Below are 24,316 nucleotides of genomic sequence, written 5' to 3'. Positions count from 1 at the left end.
AAAAATGCAGAAGAAATAATTGAAGAATTACAGGCTAAGAATTTCACAAAATCTAATGAAAGACCTCAAAATCAAATTCAAGAGGTCCTGCAAACCATACACAGAATCAATACAAAGACATCTACACTTGAGCACATTACAGTTGTGTGTCGTTTAACGACTGGGATATGTTCTCAGAAATATGTCGTTAGACGATTTCATATTTGTGTGAATATCATAGAATGTATTTATACAAACCTACATGGTACAGCCTACTGCACACCTAGGCTATGTGGTTCTAATCTATGGGACCACTGTCATACGTGCAGTCTGTCATTGACTGAGGCATCATTATGCAGCGCATGACTGAAGAGTAAAATTGGTGTAACCAAAGTCAAAGTGAAAATCTTAAAAGCACCCAGAGGGAAAAGAGGCTCGTTACCTTCAAAGGAGCAACAATAAGACTCACACGAACAATAAAAGGTAAATTAGACCAAGTTCTGAAAGAAAATATTTGCTACCTGGAGGTCTATATTTCAAAAGTGATGGTAAAATCCTTTTCAGACAGAGAGAGAATTTATTGCTGGTAGTCCCACAATAAAATAAAGAATAAAAAGATAAAGAGAGACATGTTATAAGGATTAAAGGCTTTATTCAACTGGAAATATAAAGACATAAATTTGTCTGCACTTAAGATTAATGAGATAAGCTTGAATATACACAGAAGGCAAAATGACATGTGTAAAAGGATATTGACAAATCCAAACCCATGATCGGAGATTTTGGCATCTGTTTCACAGTAAATGAAAAGAAAAGGAGATACTAAATCAGTGGATCTAAAGAAGACTTTCATAATATAACAAACAAATGACATCTGATATATTTATATATATATCACTACACCCAAAACCTTCAGAATATATTATCTTTAAAAGTGCACACGGAATTTTTACCAAAATAGAACATATGATAGTTTTAAAGCCAACTATGCAAATTTCAAAGATGCAAAATCATACAGAGTATATTCTCCAAACACAATGGAATCCATCTAGAAATAAAATCCCCAAATATTCGAATATTAAGCAAACCTATCTAAATAAACAATCGGCCAAAGAAAAAAATCACAAGGGAAATTAGAAAATATTATGATTCAAATAATGATGAAAAGACAGCATATCAAAATTAGTGGGATGCAACTAAAAATATGCTTAGAGAAAAATTATAGCTTAACATATTATAAAATAAGAAGACTGAAGTTAGATGTTCTAAGCATGTATCATAAGAAATCAGGAAAAAAGATACAAAATAAATGAGTATTTTACTTATAATATTTGAATAGAAGTAGATAAAGCCAAATATTATTTCTTTGAAAATATCATTTTAATTGATATTCCTCTAGCAAGAGTGAACATTAGAGTAAAGAGAGAAGGATTATATTACGGGTATCAGGAATGAAAAAGGGAGCATTACTTTAGGTTATACAGATATCAAAATGTTCATAAGAAATACAATGTAAAATTTATGCCAAGGATGTCTGCTGTCTCCCCTTGTATTCACCATTGCATTGGAGGTCCTAGCTAATGCAATAACGTAACAAAGGAACCAAAAGATATAAGAATGAAAGAGGAAAAAATGCATTTGTCTTTGCTACTGTGCATGTGGAAAATCCAAAGTAATCTATAGATAAATTATTAAAATTTATAAATTGATCAACCAGGTTGCAGGACAAAAAGAGGATGTACAAAAAGTCAATTGATATTCTATATTAACAAAAATTATTAGAAAAGGAATTAAAAGATACCATTTACAATAGCATCAGAAATATCAGCTATCTGAAGTATTTACAAAATAACTATACATTTTTAAAAAGCCCCAAAAGATGCTAAGAGTAATTAAGTAAAACAAAGGGAGCAATATACCTTTGTATGAATTGGAAGAATTAATATTAAGAAGTCATTTTTCCCAAAATATACCTATGGATTCCACCACTAGGAAATCAATCAATGTCATCAGTTGTTTTAGTGGAAACTGACAAATTGATTCTAAAATGTATATGGAAATACAAGTTTTCCCTGCGGCCGAGTGGTTAAGTTCACACGCTCCCCTTTGGTGGCCCAGGGTTTCGCCAATTCAGATCCTAAGCACGGACATGGCACCACTCATCAAGCCATGCTGAGGTTGCATCCCACATAGCACAACCAGAACGACCTACAACTAGAATGTACAACTATGTACTGGGGGGCTTTGGGGAGAAGGAAAAGAAAACAAAAGAGATATAAAGGAGTGAAAATAGCAAAAATGTTTTTGAAGAAGCATGAAGTTGGAGCAGTTGTATTACCAGAAACCAAGTATATGTGCAATACTTTGTCTCAATGTTATTGCCGATACATTTGTGCTATTTGTATTATTTGTACAATAATTAAAAACTGTGGTGGTGAATAAGGATAGAGAAATGTGCCAAGGGGACAGAATAGAGAATTCAGGCAAAGGCTCACACAGCTGGCCTCTTTGTCACCGTAATACAATAGGGTGACAGTACTCAATTCCCTAAATGGTGATGAAACAAATCAAGATGTAAATGAAAAAAAAAAATCACCCTAACCTCTACGGCACCCATAAAAAACCTAATTACAGATTGATTATAGACTAAATATGAAAGGTAAAACAAGGAAGCACTTGGAAGACAACAGAGAGAATGTCTTCAGGACCATTGAAAAGGCCAGAATTTCTTATTTGTTTTTTATTTTTTTATGTTTTCTTCCCAGTTTTATTGATAAATAATTGACATACATCACTATGTAAGTTTAAGGTGTAGAGCGTGATGGTTTGATTTACATATGTAGTGAAATGATTATCACAATAGCTTAACATCTATCATCTCATTAGATATCATAGAAAGAAGAGAAAAAAAATTCTTCTTGTGATGAGAACTCTTAGGATATGCTTACCTATATATCATACAGTGGGGTTAATGATGTCAGCGTGTTGTACATTACAGCCCTTGCACTTATTTCTCTTAGAACTGAACGTTTGTACCTTTTGACCACCCTCCTCCAGTTCACCTGCCCCCCACCCCCTGTCTCTGGTAACCACAAATCTGATCTCTTTTGCTATGAGTTTGCTGGGGGTTTTTTGTTATTATTAGATTCCACATATAAGTGAGATAATACAGTATTTGTCTTTCTCTGACTTATTTCAGTTAGCAAAATGCCAAGTTCCATCCATGTTGTCACAAATGGTAGGATTTTCTCATTTTTTATGCCTGAATCATATTGCTACATACATATATATACATGTATATATATATACACCACAACTTCTTTGTTCATTCATCCATTGATGGACACAAGTTATTTTCATGTCTATTGTAAATAATGATGCTATGAATATGGGGATACAGATACCTTTTGAGTTAGTGTTCCCGGTTTTTCTAAAATATATTCCCAGAAATGGAATTGCTAGATCACGTGATAGTTCTATTTTTAATTTTTTGAGGAGCCTCCATACTGTTTTCCACAGTGGCTGTACTAATTTACAATCTCACCAACAATGCACAAGGGTTCCCTTTTTTTCGACATCCACGCCAGCATTTGTTATCTCTTGTCATTTTGATGATAGCCATTATAATAGTCATGGGGTGATATCGCATTGTGGTTTTAAGTTGCATTTCCCTAATGACTAGTGTTGTTGAGCATGAGTGAGTATTATGTATCTGTTGGCCATTCATATGCTTTCTTTCGAAAAATCTCTATTCAGGTCCTCTGCCCATTTTTTAATTGTATTATTTGTGGGTTTTTTGCTATTGAAGTGCATGAGTTCTTTATATATTTTGGATATTAACTCCTTACAGATATATGTATATATAGCTTGCTAGCATTTTTTCCTATTTTGTAGATTGTCTTTTTACTTTGTTGGTGGTTTCTTTTGCTGTGTGAGGAGATTTTTAGTTTGACATAGTCTCACTTGTTTGTTTTTTATTTGGTTACTTGTGTTTTAGGTGTGATTTCCAAAAAAATCATTACCAAGACCCACGTCAAGGAGCTTTGTTCTTATTTTCTTCTAGAAGTTTCATGATTTTGGGTCTTACATTAAAGTCTTTAATCAATTTACAGTTAATTTTTGTGAGTGGTGTCAGATAGGGCTCTGGTTTCATTTTTCACATATGAATATCCAGTTGTCCCAGCATCATTTATTGAAGAGACTGTCTTTTCTCTATTGATTATTCCTGGCTAATTTGTCAAATATTAGTTGGCTGTGTATGCTTGCATTTGTTTCTGAGCTCTCAGTTCTGTTCCATCGGTCTATTTGTTTGTTTTTATGCCAGTACCATACAGTTTTAACTACTATCGCTTTATAGTGTAGCTTGAAATCAGGAAGTGTGATGCTTCCTGCTTTGTTTTCATTTCTTGGATTTCTTTGTCTATGGGTTTTTCTGTGGTTCCATATAAATTTTAGGTGTGTCTTTTCTATTTCTGTAAAACATGCCATTGGAATCTTGATAGGGATTCCATTACATCTGTAGATGGCTTTTGGTAGTATTGACATTTTAACAATATTAATTCTTCCAGTCCGTGAACACAGTATAGCTTTCCATTTATCTGTGTCTTCTTCAGTTTCTTTCATCAATGTTTTGAGTTTTCAGAGTAGAGATCTTTTACCCCCTTGGTTAAATTTATTCCCAGGATTTCTAAACAAGACATGGAAAGCACTAAACATGAAGGAAATGTTTGGTGGGGACTTTATTTATTTATGAATTCTGGTTTTCAAAATAGACCATGAATAGGAGAGTGAAAAAACACAGGGTAGGATAAGGTGAATGGTTTTCATGTATCCCCCACACATTTCAATCATGTATATTCAAATATATGTAAAAAGCTATATATTTTTAAAAAGGGGTTGAGTAGGTTAAGGTTTAGAGTAGCGTGTTGGAAAAGAAAGCTTCCAAATGTCTGATAAGCATAGGGAAAAGTGATCAGTGTCATTAGTTAGCAGGTAAATATAATTTAAGGCACCAACCTAAATAGACACATTTATATATTACATGTGGTATCTGTGTGTCTATAATAGGAAAGTAAGCTCATAGTACAAGTGTTAGTAAAATGTGAACTAACTGGCATATTAATACAGTACTGGTTGAAGTAGAAATTTATAAAATACTTTAGAAAACTCTTTGATAAAATCTGCCACAGCTAAATTTTGTATACCATATGACCGGCTATTGCACATCTACGTATGTAGCCAACAGAAATGTGCGTGTATTGGCATGCATGTAGACCATAAATAAAACATGAAGCAAAGTGTTCCTAGCAACATTAAGCACAACAGCCCCAAACTGACAAAACTCAACTGCCCATCAACAGTAGAATGGATGAAGAATGTAATATATATTTAAAAGATAGCATGTATATATACAAATAAATTCCTGCTACGTAAAAAAATATGGATGTATCTGACAGACAACACATTGAGTGAAAGAAGCCAGACATAGCAGTATATGTTATATGCTCCTATTCATATAAAGTGCAAAAAACCCACAAAAATAATCTATGGTGATAAAAATCAGAATATTCATTATTTTAGGAGGTGTAAGGATGTGAGTGGCCCTGAGGGAGGCTTTTGAGGTACTGATAATATTTTATAACAGTCGTTGGCAACTTTTTCTGTAAAGGACCAGATAGTAAATATTTTAGGTTTCGTGGGTCATATGAATCTTTGTGGCAACAACTCAACTCTGTCCTTGTGGCGTAAAAGCAGCCACGGACAATATATTTAAAAAAGGAGTTTGAATATTTATGAACACTAGAATTTGAATTTCACATAATTTTCTGTGAATTTTGTGAAACAGAATTCTCTCTCTTTTTTTTAACATTTTATTTTTTTTCTTTTTTTCTCCCCAAAGCCCCCAGTACATAGTTGTATATTCGGTGTGGGTCCTTCCAGTTGTGGCATGTGGGATGCTGCCTCAGCGTGGTTTGATGAGCAGTGCCATGTCTGCGCCCAGGATTCGAACCAACGAAACACTGGGCTGCCTGCAGCGGAGCGCGCAAACTTAACCACTTGGCCACGGGGCCAGCCCCCAGAAGTCTCTTTTAGATGTTTCCAACCATTTAAAAATGTAAAAAAATTCTTAAATTGCAAGCTGTACAATAGCAAGTGGCAGGTCCGATTTGACCCCAGATTGTAGTCTGTTTTTTTTATCTAGTTTGTAGTTGAGAAGGGATGTTCACTCTGCACTAATACATTAAGCTGTAAACTCAAAATTGGTGTACCTTAATGCTGTATGTTGTATTTCAGTCAAACTCTTTATTAAAGAATGCTGAAAAATTCTAGGTGAGCTTGGGTTTGCTGATCAGTTTTTAGAGACAACTCCAAAAGCACTATTGTTGAAAGAAAACTATTGACAAGTCGGGCTTTATTAAAATTCAAAACTTCTGCTCTGTAAAAATCTCTGTTATGAGAATGAAAAAACACACCACAGACTGGAAGAAAATATTTGTAAAACATATCTGATAAAGAAATTGTGTCCAAAATGTACAAAGAACTCTTAAATCCAACAATATGAAAACAACCTAATTTAAAAAAATGGGCAAAAGATCTGAACAGACACCTAATCAAAGAAGATATATAGATGGTAACTTTTAGCGCATAAAAAAGACACTCAATATTATATCATTAGGAAATTGCAAATTAAAAGAACAATAAGATACCACTATATACTTATTAAAATGGCTGATATAAAAAAGAAACTGATAAAACCAAGTGCTGAGGAGGACATGGAGCAACAGGAACTCTTACTCATTGATGGTGGGAAAGCAAAATGATGCAGCCGCTTTGCAAGACTGTTGGGCAGTTTCTTGTAAAGCTAAACATAGTTTTACTATACAATCCAGCAACCATGCTCCTGGGTATTTACCCAAATGAGTTGAAAATTTACGTCCACACAAAAAGCCTGTGTACCAATGTTTGTAACATCTTTGTTTATAATCACCAAAACTGGAAGCAACCAAGTTGTTTTTTAATAGTGAATGGATAAATACACTGTGGAACATCCATACAATGGAATACTCTTCAGTCATAAAAATTAATGAGCTATCAAACCATGTAAAAACTTGGATGAGTCTTAACTTCCTATTACTGAGTGAAAGAAGAAAGTTTGAATGGTACATACTGTACCTTTCTGTATGACGTTCTAGCAAAGACAAAACACTAGAGATAGCAAACACAGATCAGTGGTTGCTAATGTTTCAGGGGTGAAGCACAGGAAATTTATAAGATGGTGAAACTATTCCATATGGTACTGTGACAGTGGATGCATGACACTGTACATTTGTCAAAACTCACAGATCTTTACAGCAAAAAGAAGGAATTTTAATGTATGCACACTTTAAAAAATTACTTAGGAGTTCATGGGATCCCAGGGTGAAATTCAGACTCTACCAAAGGCTCAAACTGTATTACAAACATATGTTGTTACCTCACTGTAGGGATGAGGAGAAAGCTTCCTGACATAAGTGACTTTGGAAATAAGTACAACCTGTAAGACTAAAGGTAAAAGGAGTATGTAAGTGCTGTACTGTAGTCGGTAATTTTTTTCCCCACACAGCTATAGCTTAGCTAGTATGGAAGTATTCCACATATGTACTGGAATAGAACTATTAGGTTAATGGATGGCAGATATTGGGAACCAGGTTTCTCACTGTTGGAGTAGAAGGTTACAGATACATAAGGGGAAGAAGTCATGATATGTCCTCGGCCGTCCTCCTTTCTTTCATGTCTGGGTGAATCATCATGGCGGGTAATAGGGGTATTCCTGGATGTCATTCCAACACATGGTAGTATGCAATAACAATTTTATAAAGAAGGGACTGTGAGCGACATAAATATTTCTGACTAAATGCAAATTAAATTTATCTCTAATTCAGTGTTTTTTAGGGGGACTCTCAAAGACATACAGGACATCTCCAATGCCACCTGATTTAAGAACAAGTGCAACTGAGATCAAGATGATCTCTAACCAATTGTAATTTTAAAAAAAGCAGCTTGGTCTGGTGAATTTTACAAAAGCATCTTTTCATGCAAACGCTTTGCTAGGGCTTTTCCCAAAGCCTTGGGAAGGCTCATGAAAGTGTAGTTAAGCTTTATTTGTCTCATGGTGAATTCATCTCTGTTGCTATCTTTTCTTACTCTGAAGTTTGCCTCTTGACTCTTATAATGATATTTTTGGATGAATAGATGCTTAATTTTTATCTCACCCAAATTATCAATAATTTCTTTATTTGTTCATGCTTTTGTGTCCTGTTTAAGAAACATTTAACACTTCAAAGTCATGAAAATATTCTCTTACAGAAGGTTTATTTCTTTGAAATTTTACGGATTTGTTCCTTTTACATTTTGACATATAATCTATCTGAGATTGATTATTATAAATGATATGAAATAGGTATCAAGATTAATTTTTAACACATATATTGAAAATTGTAGCTATCATTCATTGAAATGCATATGTTAAAAATATAAAATACATAGCCACACTAAAATTCATATATTCATCAAAATATATGTTACAATACATTAAAAGCATTTATTACATGTGTTTATGGCTAAACATTGCCCTATAACCATGGCTTTTCTAGACCATGAGTCTTAATATGCCTATTTTTATCATGCAGCTTAAAATACTTTTTTTAAAATTTCCCCTCTGATTTCTTCTTTTGCCTTTGCAATATCTAGAAGAGTATTATTACTATATGTTTGAAGTCAGCAGTCATTCTTATTGTCATTCCTTTGAAAGTAGTGAGTCTTTTGTATCTGGTTGACTTTAATTATTACATTTTCATTTGCTTTCAGCAGCTTTACTATCATGTATCCTGGTATTTGTTTTTGCTTATTCTAGTTAGATTTGTAACAGTTTTTTAAATTTATTGTTTGATGACTTTTATATATTTTAGAAAATTCTCAGCAATCAACACTTCATATATGGCTTCTGTCTCATTTCTCCCATCTATTTCTGGGATTACAATTACACATATGTTAAACCTTTTCACTTTTACAGTATGTTTATTTTCTTTGTTTTCCATTCTTTGGAATATTAATGCACTGTTATTTTTTTTTTGACCTATCTTCCTTTTCCCTAATTCTGTTTTTAACGCTGTCTAATCCAATGGTAATTCTATTTGCTGTGTTCATAATTTTAGTTAATATATTTTACTTCTGATTTTTATTTGATTTTTTTACATTATCAGTTATCTGTCAATTTTCCCCATCTTGTCCTTTGATTTCTAGACTATCTTAATCACAATTACTGTAAAGAACTTGCCAATAACACTCATACTAGGATATCTTGCACGTCTACTTGTTCTCTTAGTTTTTGGTCAATTGTTTTGAATGTCAAGTTACATTTGACATAGAATCAGTTCAGTTATTATATATAAAAACTTGGAAAGATAATGTGAGGATCCAGATGATATGTTTTTCTTTCCTCTATGTCCATCTCTAGTCCCTGGATTGTTGAGCTAACAAAACGTAACTGTCTTAGTAATCTCATTCTATTGAGCAGATTCTTAAATATTTTGTCAAGATTTTCTAGCTGTTCTGAATGGGAGGACTGAGCCAAATCCAGCTAATTTCCCATTACTTGTAAATAGTAAGCTGATCTATTATTATTATTATTATTATTTGAAGCACGTTGATCTATTTTTCAAAATTACTTCTAGTTCTGGATCCTGTGTTCTTCTTTACTGATTTAGGTTTTGTTATTTATAGAGAAAACTATCATTTTAATTGCTATTGGTTTGTAATACACGTACGTGGTAGATGGCAAAAATGGCCACAGATTTTCTCATCTTTGTATTTATGATTTTTTAGCATGACTTTAAAGCTCTTCTCACCCAGAGATTAAATCTATTTCCACATCCTTGAATCCTGTCTTGGCCATATGAGTTTCTTTGCTGAATGGAACATTAGGAGTCATGATGCAAACAGAGATTTGAAAAGTAATTTTGCCTTGGAACTTCCTCTCTTTTGTAACCACCACCATTCACCATGCAGTTAAGCCTGGAATATTTTGTTGAATGATGAGAGACATGACAAGTATCACCCTAGCTGACATTGAGCCAGCCACCAGATATTTAAGTGAGACTATTTTTGTCCATGCACTTCTAACTAGCTAACTAAGAGGATCATGGGGAAAAAAATGCTTATTTGTTGTTTTAAATCCTTATGTTTCATAGTGGTTTATTATACAACCAAAGCTAACTTTTACAGAAATCAGTACCTAGAAATGCTTGGCTACCATAATATAATAAAACATTTAGCATTGCTTTGGGGACTGGGTGATAGGTAGAAGCTAAACAAAGAGACATGAAACTACATAGGAAAAGCTGGAAAAATGCGTGAACAAACCACTATGGAGGTTGGAAAAAAATAATGAGAGATGGCTATAGTAGGGTGATATGTGTTATATAGCAGCATAAAAATAGATAAAACTATTGTTTCTGGTAATTAGAAGATAGAAAATATACTTCATGAAATTTAGGTATATGCTCTTGGTAAAGCAGAGGGTAAAAAGTCTCAATTCACTTATTTTAGTACATAAGATAAGTTATGGGAAGAGTGAGATGAGCTAGGAAGCCAACTAGTCAATTTGCAGGAATTTAGAGGAAATGGAAAGCTCTTACTGGGGTTGAAAATAAAACTGTTTCTGAATTCTGGTTTACTGAGGCAGCAAAATTTTGTCAAGGTTAGAAAAGACCTCAGTGTAATGATCAAATAAATGATAAGACCCTATGTTAAGATATTGGCTAGATAAGGTGGTGTTTAGTGATTTTCTCAGCTATACCAAAGAGCTTCCAAGATTTGTTATGGTGTTCCTGTATAGTACTCGGGCATATCAAAGAAGAGGGGCACCTGTCTCAAAAAGAATCATGGGTGTGGTTTTATTAAATGTAGTGGATTCAAGTCAGATACATAGGAAACCCACAAAGTTGTTAAAATAGTTATAATTCATAAAGCACTGACAGTTTGAACCAAAAGGGATTGTGATTGTTCAAATTGCAAAAAGATCTCTGGGCCCTCAACTTCAAACAGGTAGCAGGTAGCCTAAAAACCTAGTCAGCTTCAAAGAGTGGCCATTATATATGAAAAGAAAAACCTTTATATCAAAGCCAAGAACTGAGGAGAACAATGGATTTCCTGAGTAAAATAGAGAATAATGGAATAGGGAGCTGCTTCAGGGGAGCAGAACTGGGCCCTTTCAGTTACTATTTCTCCTCCTGAGATCCACTAACTCCTCTCATTATATTCCTTCCAAACCTCCCCAACTCCTAACTACCCTTTGGTCCATGATGCTTTTGGTAGGAGATCACTGTCTCCCATTATATTTCTTCCATATATGATGCTTATGCACATACACCACTCCACTACATGAGGACTAGTGCTACTGCAAACCAAAGCTGAGACTTTTGCCCCAGCTCACTTCCGCTTTATTGTCTCATCACATTCTTTTCCAAAGGCAATGAATCCACAGTCTACACACTTGAATGAATAGGGGAGGAAAAAGGAAATTATCTGGAGGAAAGGAAAAATGATTAACATTTCAAAAATATTTTTTAGTCAAAATTGGCTTGTCACTGCCTATTTCCAATTATTGTTTTAAATCTTCCAAAATATTCTTGCAGTTAATATATAGAGTTCATCAAATTTTTTGTACTTTTAAATAGAGTTCCAGCTGCTTAGTTGATAGTAGAGTGTCCTTAATATGATTGGGATTCAAGAACTTCTCAGATGAAGATGCCATCTGAAAACCACTTGCCAGCAACATGAATAGTTTTTAGAGAGTCATATTTAAATATGAGTCAGGACAGATATTTTGTTAATCATCCTTGCAGATTCAGGAAGATTTTGGGTTTGTTGCCTCAGAAGATTTTATACATATTTCAATGAGATTTAATGGAAAGATATTCAGTACGTGTATTAAACCCATGATTTATGTTTGCTTTCCTAAATGATATTGTCTCATTTATCCATAATTAAGAAGTCTCAGTGGTACTAAACTTTCCTACCAGGAAACACTTTGCAAATGCTTTGAATTTAAAACATAAATCCACTTACTCTGCCCTACCTTTGTTTATTTTTATAGAATTATTCCTTTTTGTGGGCTAATTAGGAAGGTAATTTGAGTTTGCTGTTGCAATCCATGAATGCTCTAGGCCATATTCTCACTGATTTCATTGAGTACTTAGTTTTAATAGGAGCAATAGATCACAATTCTTATTTTCTACCCCAGAGTCCTTGTCTCTTTACTTCGGTCCTTAGAGTTAAGATGATATGGTGGTTGCTGTATTCAGATGGACATTAAGTGTGTGGAATCTTTTATTCTCCATGTCTCTTACTTTTTAATCTTTCCCAGATGTCAGCTAGTAGTCTGCACTTAGATATGAGAAAGGCTCATGGATTCTCCTCTCCTGGCTCACAGACATAAAGAAACCAAAAACGAGTTTCCTCCTTTTTCATCCCAGAAGCCTCTCTTAGGTGACATTCTACATAGCTAAATAAGCTCCTGATAATCTGTTGTTGCTGAGACTCAGCAATGCCTAGAGATATTTGAGTCTTCAAACTACCTTACTCAACCTTCAAGGACTATGGCCCAAAGCCTTTTGAAGTAAGAGAGCCAAATAGTCTTCCCAATAAAGGAAAAATGATTTGCTGTCAAAAATGGATAGTAATTTTACTGAATAGCTTGTCTAATCTGTATTCCAATAAATGTAATTTTGTCATGGCCATACATGCCTTATATCTCCAATGGCAGCTTGAATATGAAAGTTAAATTCTGGGAATATAAGATGGAAACTTCGAATGAGAATTCTATTTAAGTCTAATTCTCCTGGAGCATAGGACAAAAGAAATAGAGTTAATCCAGGTAAAAAGATGTGCTAGGAACATCTGCTTACTATGGCCCATCTAGGATTATTCTAGTTACTACTGCTGCATAACAAGTTGCCCTGAAACTTCGTAGCTTAAAACCACCTCCTTATTTTGCTCGCAATCTTATGGGTCAGATATTCAGAAAGGACTCTTACTACTTGGGCTCTTTCATGCAAGTGCAGTCAAGTGTTGGCTTGTGCTGCAGAATTATGAAAGCTTGACAGGCTGGACATGCAAAATAGCTCATGTACAAGACTGGTAGTTATTGTCCGTCTTCAGCTGGGAGATCATCTAGGTTGTTGAACTGGAGTGCCTATACGTGGCCTTTCCATTATATTGGTCTCAGGGTAGTTAGACATTTACACAAAGACTCAGGGATCCAAAAGTGAGTGTCCCAGCTCATGAGATGAAGGCTTCATTATCTTTTATGACTTAACCTTAGAAGTCACATGACATCATATCTGCCACATTCTGTTGGTTCCATGTAATCCACATTCCTGCCCAGATTCAAGGGAAGGGAAATTGGACTCAACTTCTTGATGGTGGAGGAGCAAGGCCAAGGAAAAGGATGTGGGACGAAAGTATTGAAATCAGTTTTGGGAAGTGTAACCTGCCTCAAATATAACATGAGATCAGAATCTTTAGATGAGCCAAGAGGTGCCAAAAGAAGCCACACTGAATGTATAACTGAAGAAGGGAGCTGGGACTCCAAGAAAAATACACAAGGGCAAAGTGGAAGCTGAGCCAGGAGGATGGCTGAGGCTTCCCTGTAGGTGTTTTATCTTTCAGAAAGTACGTGAACACCGACAGGTCAAGAGATCCTCTTTGTCTTCCATTTCCAGTCACATCTGAGGATCTGACCAAGAGGACTTTAAGTCAAGCATTGAGACAAAGGAGAAAAACCAATTTTTTTTTATCACTAGTAGATTTGACAGAAAACATTGATTAAGTTTGGTACCTACAAATTAGAGCAAAGATTGTGTCTCCCTGAATACTCTGGAGATTAATAAAGAGAACTGAGTAGATCCTTCACCAAGTGACCAGTGACATATGACTCTGAGCAGAAGGAGAGAAGATAAGGCTTGTGACAAAGCAGCCCAATCATGATGATATGATTTCGTTTGTGTTTTATTTTCAGAAGCTGTCCTACTAGGAAGCATTTCAACACTCTCTGAAGACTCTCAGTTTCTCCACTATGGGAGGGGTTGTTTTGGGTAATGATTCAGAGATCCTCCACTGGGTCACTGCACAGGCCAGAATAGAAATTTCCCGAGGGAACCTTTACTCCTACAAGTGGAGATGAAAAGTGAGGTTTAAAGACCATAAAATGAGTGAAATTAATGTCTGTTTGAGTGAGACACTGTTTTGGACATCCTACTGTCTCTTTTTATCTTCAAAACAATCCTGAAATTTTAATAGTATTATTCTCCCTTGATAGATGAGTATGTACTCATCTTTAAAGGATAAATTCTAATTAAAGTTCTTATGGTTAGTGTACTGTAAGTCATAACTTTAAAAAAGGTGCGTCAAATGCCAGAGATCTCCCTCCATACTCCTCTTTAGTGCTTTTTAGGATCCCAGTGAACTTCAGAGGAAATTATTCCCCATTAATATTTTTTTTCTTGGTCTTCTATAAAGGGCTATGTTGATTTTCTTTAACTTGTAGAGGAAACCTCAACATAAAGAAAAATAAAGCCTGTGGCAGAAGAGAAGCTATAGACATTTCCCCATTGTACTCATGCTGAGATCCAAAGCTGGAAAGTCACTCCCTGTAGTCAGAGGTGAGCAGTCTTAAGACAATTTTAATGAGACAGGGCTATAGCTGCACTTCTACGGCTCCAGTTGAGGGACAAAAGGGAAAGGCCTCGGGCCCTTTTGCAGATATTACTTCTGTATAGATGAAGCAAGTGACAGCACATGACAAATGGGACTAACCCAAAGCTCAGTGGATAAAATAATGTCAGGTCTGAAATGGCAAAGAAAAGAAAGAGAGCATTCAGAGAGGATTCTCTGAAACTCCATTCATATATAGATTTATGGTAACTACAAAATGAAATTTCAGACAATGACATTTGATTTAGTACTACCAATTATTGTATTCGTTCACTAATTGGTTCATATATCCAAAAATGTGTATTGAACTTATATTATGTGCCAAGCAATGAGATTGTGTTGTTCCTCAAAGAAAGCGTGATCTATATGGATAGTCTAGTTGGGAAAGCTTACAATACACAACTGAGAAAAAATTACTCTGAAATTACCAATGCTGATAAGTACTGTAAGAGAACCTCATAGTGTGCAAAGATGGGGATTAAAATGACCTACTCCAGAAGGGTCAGCAGATAACATCTTGCTGTGAGACTGAGAACTGAGTCATATGAGGAGCCATGAGAACTGTGATCTAAGCAGAGATAAGAGGTCTACGGAGATCAGAGTCCAGTGGAAAGAAAGTGTGTACTATTGGTTTTCAAGAACTAAAAGAAGGTGATTGTGCTGAAATTATGGAGCACAAGGAGGAATACGCAAATGTGGGCTGGAGGAGATAAATCCAAACCTGGGAATGCAGCACTTGTGGCCCAAATGTGAAGTTTTGACATTATTCTCAATGCAGCAGGTGGCTGTTGGAGGCTCCTTGAGAAAAGAGTGGCATGATCTGATTTACATTTAAATAGTCATTTGTGGATAAGATGAGTGTTTGATCCTCAGCACTTTTCTGAAGGCTTAGGTACTAATGAAATGTACTGGCCTCTTTCCCAGAGAGCCAATGATGGAATATCACCTATTTCCTTTCGCTTTTTTCCACATTCTTCTGAATTCCTGATGAGCGAGGTAACAGGAAAAGGAATTCTTGAGAACCAATCAAGTTCTGATGCATGGTCCTTCTGTAATCAGAACTAGCCCAACCAGCTGGTGTGATGGAGTCCCCTCAAAACAGGAGGTAGTGAGCTGAGCTCAGAGGGGTGGAGACTGAAAGAAACAGATCAGAAGCTGGAGAGCAGGGAATGTCCAAATCTTATCTCAAGTTCAGTGAAATTGGAGTTAATATATGAGAAGTATGAGCTAAAGGTGTGGTCACCTGTTCAATGCAGGAGCAGATCTCCGTGTCTTGTGGAATCCTGAGTCCATAGGGAGCTGTCTACATTGATGCATTTGATATCAGATGTGAAACCCACACCTGGGTGGCTGTCGCTGGTAAGGCCAAGGCTGCCACTGGCTAGATGAGTGCTCAGGTTAAGATTGTCAACCCAGTAAGTGCTGCAGTGAACACAGAAGAAGGGCAGAGGAACATTCTGGTAGATGAATTCCTCCTGTCATGGTTTGGGTTTTGAGGCAGCAATAGCATCAAGTCCAAGCAGAGATTTGGCTCCTTATTAGATGGCATCCATCTAACACTCATGGATGTAGAGGCTAAAGACTACTTTCTATCCCACTGACTGGTGGGGAGGAAGCTCTTCATTTACTCTCCATGATCAGCTTGGCTCAAGATTGGATCCAGACTGAGTGTGCAGGCCATGAGGCCAGCCTTGATGGCAGCTGAGTGGGGCTGGCAGCAGTTGGAAGTTGTTCTCTATCTTTGTCTTTCTGAAATAATCTCCCTTAGGAGATAGTAATCCTAATTCTACTCCTTCTTCTTTTATTCCTCCTACTCTTCCTTCTCCTCCTCCTCTCCCCTGCCCCCACCCCATCTCCCTCCTTTTTTTCTCTTCCTACCCATCCTACTTTCCCTCCCTTCTCCCTTCTATTGCCCCTCTCTTATCCTGTTTCCTCCACTCCTCCTCCTTTGCTAGTATGTTCCCTGTCCTAAACAAATGAGAGTAACAAAGGTGATGCATTGATTCTTCATATAGGTGGAGTCGTGCTCCCCATAACAATGTTTCAGTCAACCATGGACAGCAAATATGACAGTGATCCTGTAAGATCAGTACCATTTTTGCATCTATGTTCATCAGTGATGTTTGCCTGTAATTTTCCTTCCTTGTCTTGTCCTTGTCTCATTTCGGTATCAAGGTTATGTTAGCCTCATAGAATGAATTAGGAAGTGTTCTATCTTCTTCAATCTTTTGGAATAGATTGAGAAGGATAGGTATTAAATCATCTTTGACTGTTTGGTAGAATTCTCCAGAGAAGCCATCTGGTCCTGGACTTTTGTTTTTTGGAAGGGTTTTGATTATTGTTTCAATCTCTTTACTTGTGATTGGTCTATTCAGATTTTCTATTTCTTCTTCATTCAGTTTTGGGAGGTTGTATGAGTCTAAGAATTTATTCATTTCTTCTAGGTTATCCAATTTGTTGATGTATAATTTTCATAGAAATATTTTATAATCCTTTGTATTTCTGTGGTATCCATTGTAACTTCTCCTCTTTCATTTCTAATTTTACTTATTTGAGCCTTCTCTCTTTTTTTCTTAGTGAGTCTGTCTAAGGGTTTGTCTATTTTGTTTATCTCAAAGAATCAGCTCTTAGTTAATTGATCCTTTCTACTTTTTTTTTAGTTTGTATTTCATTTTTTTCTGCTCTAATTTTTATTATTTGCCTCCTTCTGCTGAGTTTGGGCTTTGTTTATTCTTCTTTTTCTAGTTCTATTAGGTGGAGTTTAAGATTACTTATTTGAGATTTTTCGTGTTTGTTGAGGTGGGCCTATATTGCCATGAATTTCTGTCTTATAACCACTTTTCTGCATCCCATCAGAGTTGGTATGTTGTATTTTCATTTTCATTTGTCTCTAGGTATTTTTTTGTTTCTCTTTTGGTTTCTTCATTGATCTAATGGTTGTTCAGTAGCGTGTTGTTTAGTCTCCACATATTTGTGAGTTTCCCAGCTTTTTTTATTGTAGTTGATTTCTGCTTTCATAGCATTGTAGTTGGAAAAGATGCTTGATATGATTTCAATCTTCTTAAATTTATTGAGGCTTGCCTTGTTTCCCAACATATGGTCTATCTTTGAGAATGTTCCATATGCACTTGAGAAGAATGTGGACTCTGTTGTTTTTGGATGACATGTTCTATATATATATCTATTATGTCCATCTGATACACTGTTTCATTTAAATCCACTACTTCCTTGTTCACTTTCTGTCTGGATGATGTATCCATTGTTGTAAGTGGGGTATTGAGGTCCCCTACTATTATTGTGTTGCTTTTCATTTCTCCCTTTAGTTCTGTTAACAGTCGCTTTATATACTTTGGTGCTCCTATGTTAGCTGCATATGTATTCATAAGTGTTTTGTCCTCTTGGTGTAATGCCCTTTTATCATTATACACTTCCCCTCTTTGTCTCTCATTGTCTTTTTTACCTTGAAGTCTGCTTTGTCTGATATAAGTATGGCAACACCTGCTTTATTTTGTTTGCCAATTTCTTGGACTATCATCTTCCATGCCTTCACTCTGAGCCTACATTTGTTTTTAGAGATGAGATATGTTTCCTGGAGGCAGCATATTGTTGGGTCTTGTTTTTTAATCCAACCAGCTGCTCTGTGTCTTTTAATTGGAGAATTCAATCCATTTACATTTAGAGTGGTTATTGATATATATGGACTTAATACTGCCATTTTATTTATTCTTTTCCAATGGTTCTATATTTCCAATGTTTCTCAAAACGGATGCAAAAATCCTCAACAAAATATTGGCAAACTGAATACATCAAAAACATTAAAAGGATTATACACCATGATCAAGTGGGATTTATACCAGGGATGCAAGGATGGTTCAACATCCGCAAATCAACCAATGTGATACACCACATTAACAAAATGAGGAATAACAATCACATGATCATCTCAATAGATTCAGAGAAAGCATTTGACAAGATCCAACATCCATTTATGACAAAAACTCTCAGTAAAATGGGTATAGAAGGAAAGTACCTCAACATAATAAAGTCCATATATGATAAACCCACAGCCAACATCATACTTAACAGTGACAGGCTGAAAGCCATCCTTCTGAGAATAGGAGCAAGACAAGGGTGACCACTCTTACCACTCCTATTCAACATAGTACTGGAGGTTTTGGGCAGAGCACTTAGGCAAGAAAAAGAAATAAAAGTTATCAAAATTAGAAAAGAAGAAGTGAAACACTTGCTGTTTGCAGATAACATGATTCTATATAGAAAACCCTAAAGAACCCATCAGAAAACTATTAGAAGTAATAAACAACTACAGCAAAGTTGCAGGGTACAAAATCAACTTACAAAAATCAGTTGCATTTCTATATACTAATAACGTACTAACAGAAAGAGAAGTCAAGAATGCAATCCCATTTACAATTGCAATGATAAGAATAAAATATCTGAGAATAAATTTAACCAAGGAAGTGAAAGACCTATACACTGAAAACTATAAGACATTATGGAAAGAAATTGAAGAAGACATAAAGAAATGGAAAGATATTCCATGCTCTTAGATGGAAAGAATAAACATAGTTAAAATGTCTGTATTACCTAAACCAATCTATACATTCAATGCATTCCCAATCAGAATCCCAATGACATTCTTCATGGAAAAAGAACAAAGAATCCTAAAACTTATATGGAATAACAAAAGACCCCAAATAGCCAAAGGGATCCTGAGAAAAAAGAACAAAACTCGTAGCATTACAATCCCTGACTTCAAAATATACCACAAAGCTATAGTAAGCAAAACAGCATGGTACTGACACAAAAACAGATACACAGATCAATAGAATAGAATTGCAAGCCCAGAAGTAAAACCACGCATCTATGGACAGCCAAACTTCACCAAAGGAGCCAAGAACATGCAGTAGAGAAAGGAAAATCTCTTCAATAAATGGTGCTAGGAAAACTGGACAGGCACATGCAAAAGAGTGAAAGTAGACCATTATCTTACACCATACACAAAAATTAACTAAAAATCAATTAAATACTTGAATGTAAGACCTGACACCATAAAACTCCTAGAAGAAAATATAGTTACTACACTCTTTGACATTGGTTTTAGCAGCATGATTTTGAATGCCATGTCTACTCAGGTAAAGCAAACAAGAGAAAAAATAAACAAATGAGACTACACCAGACTAAAAAGCTTCTGCAGGGCAAAGGAAACCAGCAACAAAACGAACAGACAACCCACGAACTGGGAGAACATATTTACAAATCATATATCCAACAAGGAGTTAATTTCCAAAATATATGAAGATCTCATATAACTCAACAACAAAAAAACAAGCAGCCCAATCAAAAAATGGGCAGAGGATATGAACAAACATTTTTTCCAAATAAGATATACAGATGGCTAATAGATACATGAAAAGATGTTCACCATCACTAATTATTAGGGAAATGCAAATCAAAACTACAATGAGATATCATTTTATACCTGTCAGAATGGCTATAATAAGCAAGACAAAAAATACCAAATGTTGGAGAGGCTTTGGAGAAAAGGGAACCTTCATACACGGCTGGTGGGAATGCAAACTGGTACAGCCACTATGGAAAACAGTATGGAGATTTCTCATAAAATTAAAAATAGAAATACCATATGATCCAGCTGTCTGACTACTGGGTATTTATCCAAAGAACTTGAAATCAACAATTCAAAGAGACTCGTGCACCCCTGTGTTCATTGCAGCATTATTCACTATAGCCAAGACATGGAAGCACCCCAAGTGCCCTGCTGTGGATGATTGGATAAAGAAGATGTGGTGTATATATGCAATGGAATACTACTCAGCGTAAAAAATGACAAAATCATCCCATTTTCAACAACATGAATGAAGCTTGAAGGTATGATGTTAAGTGAAATAAGCCAGACAGAGAAAGACAAGCATCACATGATTTCACTCATATGTGGAAGATAAACACATGGATAAAGAGAACAGATTAGTGGTTACCAGAGGGGAAGGGGGCTAGGGGGGTGGACGAAAGGGGTAAAGGGGCACATATGTATGATGATAGATACAAATTGGAATATGTCTGGTGAGCACGATGCAGTCTATACAGAAAATGATAAACAGTAATGTACACCTGAAATTACACAATGCTATAAACCATTATGATCTCAATAAAATAACTGGAAAAAAAAAAAGATTAGTACCATATAGCCTAGGTGTGTAGAAGGCTATACCACCTAAGTTTGTGTAAGTTCTATAATGTTTGCACAATGAGGAAATCGCCTAACAATGCGTTTCTCAGAACGTCATATCCCCATTGTAAAGTGACGCATGATTGCACATGTGCTCTTTATTTGGATACTTTGTTCTATTAAATTTTTAATCAATTTCAAAATGGACATTTTGAGAGGAAATAAACTAAAGTTGGCTCCTGGGAATAGAGTTTACCATTGGCTCAGAGAGTCACCCTGCACCTAGAGCTAGATAAAGTCGCAGGATCTGCAGGAGGTGCGTGGGTGAGAACATTCTCCACTTATGAGCCACTAGCTGCATGGGATACCCTTGCCCAAACCACCTTGCTCCAGGGAAGTCAACAGCGAGACTCAGAAGAATGTCTCCTTAGCATATGAACTGATGAAGTCCAAGTTCGATCTGAGTGAGAGCGAGCCATGTGAAGTCAGGATTAGGGTTTATTCTAGGTTAAAGTTCAGTTAGGTTTTGGGTTAGGGACCAGTTAGCATCTGGGTTAGTGAGCAAGTTGTGGGCAGGGTTAGAGAGTACTGAATCAGGTCCAGGACTTAGCTGTTCTGTGATTTGCTGAGGATTCATTTCCTTTGGACATATCCTCCATCTGTTGCAAAGGTGAGAGGCTAGTCTGGGCGGGAATCTTCAAGGCTGTGGGACCCAGTGACTTCTGACAGTAGGACAGCACTGATGTTCCCCACTGTGGTCTTAAGAAGAAATCTAATGCTTGCTTTTGCTTACTTCATGTGTTTCAAAGTGACAGACCAAAATGTCTCAGAGGGAAAGAGATTGATGACAGCCTTTTAAAAAATATTTTCCTGCAGTGGTAGGGAAAAAAAAGTGACAATCCTGAGTGTGTTGACTGAGATGTGGATATCTGCATGGGCTATTTGTAGCTGGCGCTTTTTTGCCATTAGGTGCGGTAGGTCCCACTGCTCGGTATGTGTAGAGTAAAGCCTGGAATGGGAAACAGCATGGCGCTAACATGTCACTGTGAAACCCCCATTCTCCAGCAGGGGCCTTCCTTCTCGGGGGAGGCGGCAAGTCATTCGCAGGCCAGAGATGATGTTACGTGGAACAACCAATGAAACAGTCAGACCGCTACACTTCCTTCTCAGAATGCCCCATCCCGGACTGGCCACTGCTCACAAAGCAAGAGGATGAGACTGACGTCCAGAGAAGCCCTCAGTCATTATAAGAGCCACAGGAAAGGGATCCCTAACCATCAAAGTCTTTACTAGGATCATAAAAAGATGATCTGATCTCCAGTGCCTACCAGGGAGGAATAATGGCACAGCACAGAGGGGCAGGATGGAGACTGCATCCTAACCAGGGCCCAACGTGTTTGTCATCCCACCTGATGAGATGAAGCTGAAATATTAAATAGAGCATATTTCTGAATATCTTTGGCTAGCAGTTGTGTTACTAAGTAACAGTTTTTAAGGTCACAGACTCAAATGACCACAAGAAATAGGATGAGAATAAGACACTAGGGAGTGGTGGGGACTTTGGTCAACTGGATAACACAGGTTAGTGTGAAGTCTAGCAATTAGCTATTCAATTCTGGCAAATTGTTCCCACGTTAAAATCTGGGGCCAATGTTACCAGATCTTTCAAGGTTTAGGAAAAGTGTATCCAGAATTTAAATGGCACATCCTGTTTTTAAAACTTATTGTGTAATTTTGTTGAAACACTGTGTAAATAGAACATAGCACCTCTGCAGTGCTGGACCTGTCCTGGGGGTTACCATTTGTACGCTGGAGCTTTGCGAAGATAATAGTTAGGCATGGTGGTCCTCCTGTTCACTCTAATCCAGTCTCATTTTCTGTGGGACTCTAGGTCCACTGGTAAGAATAGCAACAAAGTGAGTTTTATACACAACAAATGAGATTGTGAATAGATGACCCGGCTGTAAGCTCCTTAGATACTAGAATAATGTGACAGATTCTCATCCCTGGACATAGCTTTATGTGACTATGATGTTTCATTGCTGGGGCTTCAGGGACCAACCCATCTTGCAAGATCTGAGCATCCACAGAATCTTTGCTTCAGAATTTACAAACAGCCACGTATGATGAGCACAGTCTAGCATGTTCTCTGTATTCTTGGCCTAGTCTGATAAAATCCCCATGTCCATCAGCCAGGGCTATAATTGCAACTGACAGATGATCCAGCTTTAAAGACAGGACCTTTCACGACCTGGAGAGGATGCGGCAGATGCTCCATGCAGGGACAGCTGCCCAGGAGGCAAAGTTTAGAAATCACACCTGGGCCCCAGCTGCGGGTTTCATTCTCTGTGGGCTCCAGAAAGCAGCTCTTGATTTTACCAATCCATCACGGACCACTACTTTGAGAAAATGCCTCTAAATATTTCATGGGCAGCTCAGCCCTTCTCAGAGCCTCCACAGGAAGCTCAAGTCCTTCCTCCTTGTCTCATTAATTCATGAAATGTACTTTGTTTCACTTGATGGAAAATTCCTTTGTTGGAAAAGGAGAAGCAGCATTGTTGTGTTGAGAATAGAATGCAAAGCATTGCCCCAGCATCTGTCTGAGGCCAGCCAGACCGCAGGGAACGGCTGCGACAGCAGTCCAGCCCTGCCCAGCTCCTCAGTCCTATAGTCCAAAGAAGCTGGGGGCAGGGGATGGGTGGACATCCTCCTAGGACAAAGGCCCCTGAAATTCCAAGGGCTATAATTGGAGCTGTGGAAATCTCAACTCTAAATCCTGAAAGTCCCCTTTGTAAGGAGGCCCAGGAAAGAGGGACATACACACACACACAGCCAGGGCCCATGCTTTGGAATGCTGCCTGTAGGGAGCTGTGCTCAGTTCAGTGTTTGGTGAATATATCCTTTTGTCGGGAGACAGCAGACACAGATGAGGTCCCTCACTGTTGTCACCACCTGGCGTAAATTCTAGTTATCACTCCTCTCTTGTGCAGCTCAGAGGTTGTTGGAAGTCTTTCCCATTCTTCTCTGAATCCCTGGGTCCAGGCTGAGCACACGGAGCTCGTCAGCTGGCTCTTTCCTTTCTCCCATCTTTCTCAAAATGAGCAAGGGCTAGCAGCAGGTTTAGAAATTACAGCCAATGCATTTTGAGTGTGTGTCAGCATTATTGACTCTAATTCATATTATGGGAAAGTGAAGTGACTACATTATACCTGTATAGCATTGCTAAGGTCCTAGAGCGGCCCATCTACCTGTGCTTTCAGACTAGAGAGTTGGAGGGTCATCCCAGAATTTCAGATCACGAAGAGCACACTCATTCCAGAGAGCCTACACTCACTAGGAGACATCCATAGGCCAGCGAACACCCTCCTCCCCGCCTTT

Source organism: Equus caballus, chromosome 1 (genome assembly GCF_041296265.1).
Source record: "Equus caballus isolate H_3958 breed thoroughbred chromosome 1, TB-T2T, whole genome shotgun sequence".
Classification (NCBI taxonomy): Eukaryota; Metazoa; Chordata; class Mammalia; order Perissodactyla; family Equidae; genus Equus; species Equus caballus.
This window is presented reverse-complemented; position numbering follows the sequence as displayed.